Below are 7,699 nucleotides of genomic sequence, written 5' to 3'. Positions count from 1 at the left end.
GGGGGGGGGGGGGGGGGGGGGGGGCAGATCAAAACCTGATGACATTCAACACACGGAAATGCAAGGTGCTCCACCCCAAGAGAAAAACCCCACATCATACTTATAAGCTCGGCACTAGCACCCCAACCGAAAGAAACTTGGGGGTCATGATTGACCTCAAGATGAACATGAGACACCAATGCAATGCTGCAGCCAGCAAAGCAAATAAAACTCTGGCTCGCACCTACCGACGCATCTCAAGCAAGAACCAAGAAGTCATCCTCTCGCTTTATTTGGCCTTGATGAGGCCACAGCTGGAGTACTGCATCCAATTCTGGGCTCCACACTTTAGAAAGGATGTGGAGAACCTTGAGATAGTCCAAAGGAGAGCTATGTGCATGATTAGAGGTCAAGAGAACTGGCCTTATGAGGAGAGGCTGAGGGACATGGGACTCTTCAGCCTGGGGAAGCGAAGGCTCAGGAGTGACTTGGTGGCAGCCTATAAGTATATAAGGGGTGTGTATCAGGAACTGGGAGAATATCTATTCAGCAGGGCACCCCGAGGGAAGACGAGGTCTAATGGAAACAAACTGCTGGTAGACCGTTTTAGACTGGACATAAGGAAAAAATTTCTTTACCATCTGAGTCTCCAGAGTTTGGAATAGACTCCCCCCCCAGAAGTGGTGCGAGCACCGACTCTGGATACCTTTAAGAAACTCTTGGATGCTTACCTTGCTGGGGTGATCTGACCCCAGCTGAGTTTCTGCCCCTTGTGCAAGGGGCTGGACCCAATGATCTTGCGAGGTCTCTTCCAGCGCTAATGTCTATGAAATCTATTAACCACCACAGAACAAACTTATTTTTAAACAGATTTGTATAAGCAAGCTTTTAACCTCCATCTCTACATATTAGTATTCAAAAGGCTCCCACGTAGAAACATACTAACATCAGGTATACACAGTGAAATAAAAGTGGGAAAAATTATGTAGTTAGTGCAATAGTAGAAATAAATCAAGAACTGCTTTGGCAGGAATGGAAACAAAAAGTAACCCCTGAAATTAGCATTTGAGACAGATAAAACATATGGCACGTTTATAGTATTTTTCGCTTTCATCTGTATCTATATTCATAAACCACAGAGTGGAATCTGCAGTTGTCTTGCAGAGAAGCGTGGGGGCTGATCCAACTCGGCACAGACAGTCTGGAACATGAACCCCCAGTACCCTCACTGTCCCTCAAACCAAAATAGCATGCCCTTTTACTAAACATACCCAATAATAGTAATATTAAAAAAATTAAAGACAGCTTCCTCTTAGTTCAGATTAGAAGATAATTTTGGAGAACCATGTTAGAAGAAAGTTCCTGGGCGACTTACAGTTCAAACTTTGCTGTGACCACCAATTGTGACCATCAATTTAAACATAATACTGTGATTTCTAATTTAAATCTAATGCTGTGACAAGGCAATATAAAGTTAGTTTTCCTGTTCAGTTAAAAAATGAAATCACATATATACGTGTTCACATTATTTATTAAAAGTTAACATTATGTTAAGGTTTTATATTGAACATTGTTTTTAACCCAAGCTATACTTGTCTACTATTCTCTTTTGGAAAAATTTCAGTTCCCACTTCCGTGTTGTTTGCTTTCCTGCCTAATATAAATGTATTTTTCATGATTTGCCTTGAAAACATACATGCGAGCTTTAGAGGGCTATTGATATCGCATACTATAACACACTAAGGAAGCCACGCTGGTGTCATTCAGAAAATGATTCTACCACAGCATAGTTTTATGTACAGGTATGCACATGCACACGCACACACGCATGTTGTTTTGATAAATATGTATAATCCTGGAAAATCCTAGTAAGGTTAAACTAGAAATTGGGTCTTGTTGCCTTAATTGTAAAGGGCAGAGTTTTATTTTTACAAATAATTCACGTAGCCTGAAGGAATGGAAAGAGAATGGAGATCCTGGGTACAAACTTTTAAAACAAGAGTACTGAAAACAGAAATAAATAGAAAATTCTTCAGGCAGTCTCTGAGAGGAATATAGGCTATTACTATTTTTTGCAGAATTTTAGCAACTTGTTTTCTAAAATATCCATTCTGTTGACCAACTCAATATCTCTTTGTATGAGCAGTAGTGCAGCACAGACTTTCATACCACAGATGATGACAACACAGTGTGTTTCTGTATTGTTAATGACCCCTGAAATTGCTTCAGTTCTTCTCTTGGCCATAGAGAGGCATTTTTGGAGAGTGTCACAATATATGAAAAAGTTTTAGGGTTTGGTAGCAATCAGTTTGAATGCTGTCGTTGCAGCCAGGTGCTGGAGGAGAAAATTGTAGACTTTTTTTCCCTGTAGGGTCTTCATATTAAAGTCAGCCAGTTTTATGGAGGCATCTTATACGGACTGTTCAGTTTGTATGCTACCATTTATTTATGTAGTCAGCAATTCAAAACTTTTCTATGAAACAAGTGCCAGTGGTTTGCTGAGAGCTGTGCTAACATTTCTTATTTTTATATGTATTCCATCTCTTTACAATGCAAAACCAAGATACAGTGCACGTAAAAATAGTTGGAAGCAATTTGGGGTACTGAGCAAAGCTGTCTCTTCTAGGAACTGCTTCTTTATAGGAATAGCAGAAATAGGAGCCAACCTGAGGAACAAGAGTGGAACTAAAGTTGTAGCTCTGCAGGAAAGGAGTGTTCATGGCAGTGACAGCAAGGGAGGAGAGGACCACGCGTTTGGTCGGACCATGTGACAGAACAGGCAAAAGGAAACCAAATCAGGGAAGACAACTTGAAGAGCTAAAGTAGATGCCTTGATTACCTTTTTCCATTAAAAAACGAAGAGCATAGCCAAGACAGCTAAAATGTGTAAGCACTTATTTTCCAAGCCTGCAACTGTTCTGGTTTGCACTGGTCTGTTTTGAGCAGGGAGGAAATCTGCACACTTCCTACTGGTTGAAGATCTGGGCCCCGAATGCGGTCCTGCTAACATACGGACCATATGAGAAAGTCAGAGAACTCCTGGTGTAGTTTTTCATCAACAAGAGGATGCTGCATTTATGTGTTCTTTTAATTTACATGCAACATCATGTTGTAGGCATCTTGGGAGAGGGCAGACTAGAACCAAAACCAGAAGGAAACAAAAACATTATATCACAAGTCCAGTAATTAACTGGTACTCTCTTTGTAACGTAAGTGTTGAGAAAATAATTGCTAGCATGGTTATCATGTTCTCTTGGGGGAGACATTGAGCAAAGCAATATCTGACTTCTCTTATATTCTGGTGTATGGGTCCTCTGGTCTCAAACGGTGTACTGGTATTTGTTGTCCCAAGGATTGGCTAGCTGTATCTTGGGCACAACTAGTCCATTTCACATTTTTTCCAATAACATGATTGAGGCATTGAGTGATCTCAACTCTCGTTGACTTACAGGAGAGCAGAAGGTGTTCAGCATCTTACAAGGCATAATCATCTAAGTCGCAGGTGTCAAACTCATCCAGCAGTAACATGGGACTGGTCCTCAGGCTAAATAAGCAGTGTGGAGCTGGTCCACAGACTATATGGGCCCACAGACCAGCTTTGGGCACGGGATTCTGTATGATGCTGGGTCTGGCCCAGTCTGGCATAGGGGACTGATCCAGGCACACGCTGCACACAGCATGCCAGGTCCAGTGAGAGACCCTGGAGGCAGCACCATGGGCCAAATGGTAGGGCTTCATGGACTAGATCCAGCCTTGGCCCCCTATCTTTGATATCCCTCGTCTAAGTTAACTCATTCATTTGTTCACATGGACAGATCCTTCTATACATACACTTGCAAATGGAAAATGCAACCATTCTAATGGGTTAATAAAATCATAGAAAGTTATGGTTGGAAGGGACCTCAGGAGGTCACCTAGTCCGACCCCCTGTTCAAAGCAGGACCATCCCCATCTAGATCATCCTGGCCAAAGCTTTGTCAAAATGTGCGTAATCAAAGTAAAATACTAGGGTTAAATGAACATCTAGAGAGGGGTTTAACACACAACTGATACAAAAATTATATTTTTTTACAAGCATTTCTGAAGTCCATGCAGCGAAACTTGCAGGCTTCAGATCAGTGAAGCTCTAGTGATGGTTTTGAGATCAACGGAAAACTGCTGCATGGCACTTCCTTCCTATAGGGGGCCCAGCAAGAGGATTCTTCCTCTGTTGCATGTTTTTGTGGTGACTTTCTTGATGGGGATAGGGATCCCTTTTGCTTCTTAGCAAGTACAGGCTAAGCATATTGAATCATTTGTTAGACACTCAATAGTGTGTGCGCATTTAGGTGGGGGAATCGTACTTGCTTGACTTCATATTAGTTGGGGGCTGTCTCCAGCTGATACTTCTTTGTATTGGATGTTCTGCCACAACATAATGTAGATTAAGGCTTTATGTGAACTGCAATACTTGGGAACTGAAAAAAAATTGCAGGGAAAAAATGAGGTGGGACGGAACAAAATGCACGTAAGCTGAACACTCCTTTTGTGCTTTGCAATGTACCATTCACAATTTAGAAGATGTGAACTATCACGTTAGCAACTCACCCTTTAAACTATTACGCATTCTGACAGTTTTAATACTTAAGATGTCCAGTACTCTTGCATAAAATAAAGCTTAATATTTCTTGAGCAATAAGATCAGGAGCAATACAAAATGAAAAAATGTCTGCCCTTCCAGTTTTTTTGACCATGTATACAGCATTAATTGGATTTGCAGATGATCTCGATAGCCATGGCCCAAATTTAATTACAGGTAGCCTAAAATCTTGATTTAAAAAAAAAGCCTGAGCCCAGGCTTGTGAAGGGATGAGAGGGGTTTTTTTATGTTTGCACCATGTACAGTCAGGGCCTCTGCCTCTAAAATTAGTGTACTTTTGCATCTTTTCCCAAAGTAAATGTACTAATTCTGTTTTATAGTATTAGAAAATAAGTTATTTAGCCAACTGGCAAACTGAGGAGATTTTCTCCAACAAATGTGAAGAAATGTTGAGGTCTTGTTGCAAGTACCTACTGCTAATTCCCTATCACTAAATTTAATTTTCTTGCATTTTATCTGCTTTAAAAGAGGCTTGTATTGAACAACCTTTGAATGTAGTTGATATTTTAAAATGCAAGGGACAAAGTACCTTCAGAAATAGTGCAGAAAGTACACCCACAGCAAGTGAATGGCAGAAATGAGACACCAGCTTAAGGCAGCTGAGGCTGCTAGGGGGCTCTGTAGGACTGAATTGCAGTCATCAGTGCAGAACTCTGTGGCTCTCTTATTTGCAGATCTCTATGGCTCGTGTGACCTCTAGGGGTTCGCTTCCTGTTGAAGTGCTTCTTTTCCTGTAGCAGGTATTTGCAGCAGGCTGGCTCTTTGTTACCCTTTCCTCTCTTCACTATGTAGGTGCTTTGAAGGTATGAATCAATGGGTCTCTCTGTTATTCTGCAAAAGCAGCCCTAGGAAGGACCCTTGATTAATGTTTGCTGTTTATGCTGCACAGGTTTCAAATCTAGGAGAGGCAGAGTAGTTGGCTGAGTGCCTAACATCTTCCAGCAAAGTCATGTGCCTGGGCTCAGGGAGCACTTCCTGACCCTTTTATACCTGAGTTCAAGAATGTTAATTAGATTTTGAACTACTTTTAAAAATCTGCCTTCTTTAAAAACTTTTAATGGGTTCCAAAGTTGCAGTATATGCTGTGGCATATGGGAACAGGGAAACTACAAGAGGTAGGAAATCAAGGCATCAATAGGTGTTTTTTGTGTGTTTTGTTTTGCTTTTGGGGGGGGGTTCCAGTTGGAGTTTTCTTAGCACTGTTCTTCATGTAGGGCCTTAAAGGTTATTTGGGAAAAAGAAACCAAGAAAGAGATGGAGGCGTGAACCTGATGGTTATATTTCAAACTGTGTTTGACTTGCTGTTTTTGCAAAGTCACATTTCCAGTCTCAGAGTAGCATCATTCTTGAACTGCACGAAAATAATCTATGAAATAAATGTTTGGTTTTATGGATGTTGTTATACTGTTACAGTTTTGGATACCACTGCAGTGGGGAGTTCAAGATTAATTAGTACAAATCAGTGCTAAGCTCCAGTCAGTGCCCTTCTGCCACCTGTGCCAGGCAAATAAGGGGCAGGTGGTGAGCTTTCCTGTGTTTAGTAAATAATTTTGACAAATGTCAAAATTAAATAAAATACATGTGACACAGCAGTGTTTTTGTGTAGATTTAAATGAAAAAAATGAATAAATCCAAGCTGTATTTTCATTTTAATAAATCTGACAAATGTGTTAAACCTTTTATTTTGCTAGATGTTAGTACACTGTTATCATCTTCAGAAATTCTGTTTCCAGAAACACCTGGCCAAATTTATAATGTGCATACATGTGCAGACCACTGTTCTAGTTACAATGTGGATATGCAAAGTATTGATTAATGTAGTCTTTTTGCTGCCTGGGCAAAATCATTAATAAATTCTGATTCTTCTAAAACATCTCAATTCTGAACAATAGTGGTATTTAAATTTTGTTAGTTTTAGAATCTGTTTGTCCTAGGCATAAATTTAAGTAATACCTATTACACTAAGTGCATTTATAAAAGTATCATGCTGTATATTAATAATAAAATAAATAGCCTCACATTAAGAAAGTTCTTTGGCTTGCAAAATAGTATAACAATTCTGCATATTGCTTTAACATATTAAACTTGCTTTTGGAAATACATTTGGAATTTCAGTCATCTGATGTGCTCCCTCCTTATACAGTGTCAGAGTAGGCGCATCTACATGTGCCTCTTTTAAGGGAGCTTAGCCTAAAATCACCATTTTTAGGGCACATTAAGGGCATGCATCTACACATGTGCACTCTTAATGCACCTTAAAAATGGTGATTTAAGGCTATGTTAGCCTAAATTTGATACCTGCATAAAGCAGGTGTCAAATTTAGGCGCAAATAGCTAAGTTGCATTAGCACATGTGTAGACACTGCGTTAATGCGCATTAGCGTGTCTGCACATGTGCTAATGCGACTTAGTTATTAACGCCTAAATTTAATGCATCTTAATGTGCATTAGTGCATCTACGTGTAAACACATGCCTGAATCATTTTAATGTGCCTAAAGCAAAGGTGCATTAAGTTTAGGTGCACATAAGCACTAAGTGTGTCTACACATGTATTTACCTAGAATATGGTTAGTTGTCTGGAGGTAGCTGCTGTCAGTTATAATGAATATTCCTTATCAGAGAGTATGGGTGATAGATATGGGTCACTGATTTTCAGTGTATGGGGTACTCCATGTTTCATGCACTCCTGATTTGAACACAAATTGCTTTTTGTAGAACGTCTTCAAGCTCCTAAGCAATAGGATCTGGGCTCTAAAGTAATACATAGTATAAATGCAGCAACTCACTGCATTTATAAGTTGTTCATAAGCTTTACATATATTAAGTAATTTTCATAACAGCACCATGAAGTGCTGAATCCTTATACTAAATGGGGAAACAGAGGTACAGAGTTCAAGTTAACTTTAAGGTAGTATGATTTACTGGCTGAGCAGTTAGAATTTGGGGATTAGCGGGTGCGTCTAGACAAGATGCTTACTGCGCAGTAGCATCCCCTGGCACATACCATGACACAGGGCTACTGCATGGTAGTAACAAGCTGCTGCACAATAAGTATCACCAGGCGGCTGTGCCGAGACCCT

General features: G+C 40.1%; 1 protein-coding gene across 4 annotated transcripts in view; it reads left to right on the top strand.

The window, feature by feature from the left end:
* Positions 1-5,353: 5,353 nt before the first annotated feature.
* The window catches only part of LOC109294037 (zinc finger MYM-type protein 4-like), a 58,110-nt gene continuing 55,764 nt past the window's right edge, over positions 5,354-7,699 (top strand). For 3 of the 4 annotated variants that reach the window (XM_019512226.1, XM_019512227.1, XM_019512224.1), the window contains exon 1: positions 5,354-5,421. The gene's annotated coding sequence lies outside the window, so the exon portion shown is untranslated. The remainder of the gene's footprint in view (positions 5,422-7,699) is intronic. The other variant, XM_019512225.1, reaches the window with a different exon arrangement.

The sequence above is a fragment of the Gavialis gangeticus genome, unplaced genomic scaffold (assembly GCF_001723915.1).
Source record: "Gavialis gangeticus isolate Ggan-Ray unplaced genomic scaffold, GavGan_comp1, whole genome shotgun sequence".
In the NCBI taxonomy this organism is placed as follows: domain Eukaryota; kingdom Metazoa; phylum Chordata; order Crocodylia; family Gavialidae; genus Gavialis; species Gavialis gangeticus.
Note: the sequence above shows the minus strand (reverse complement) of the source record. Positions and strands in the feature narration are given on the sequence as shown.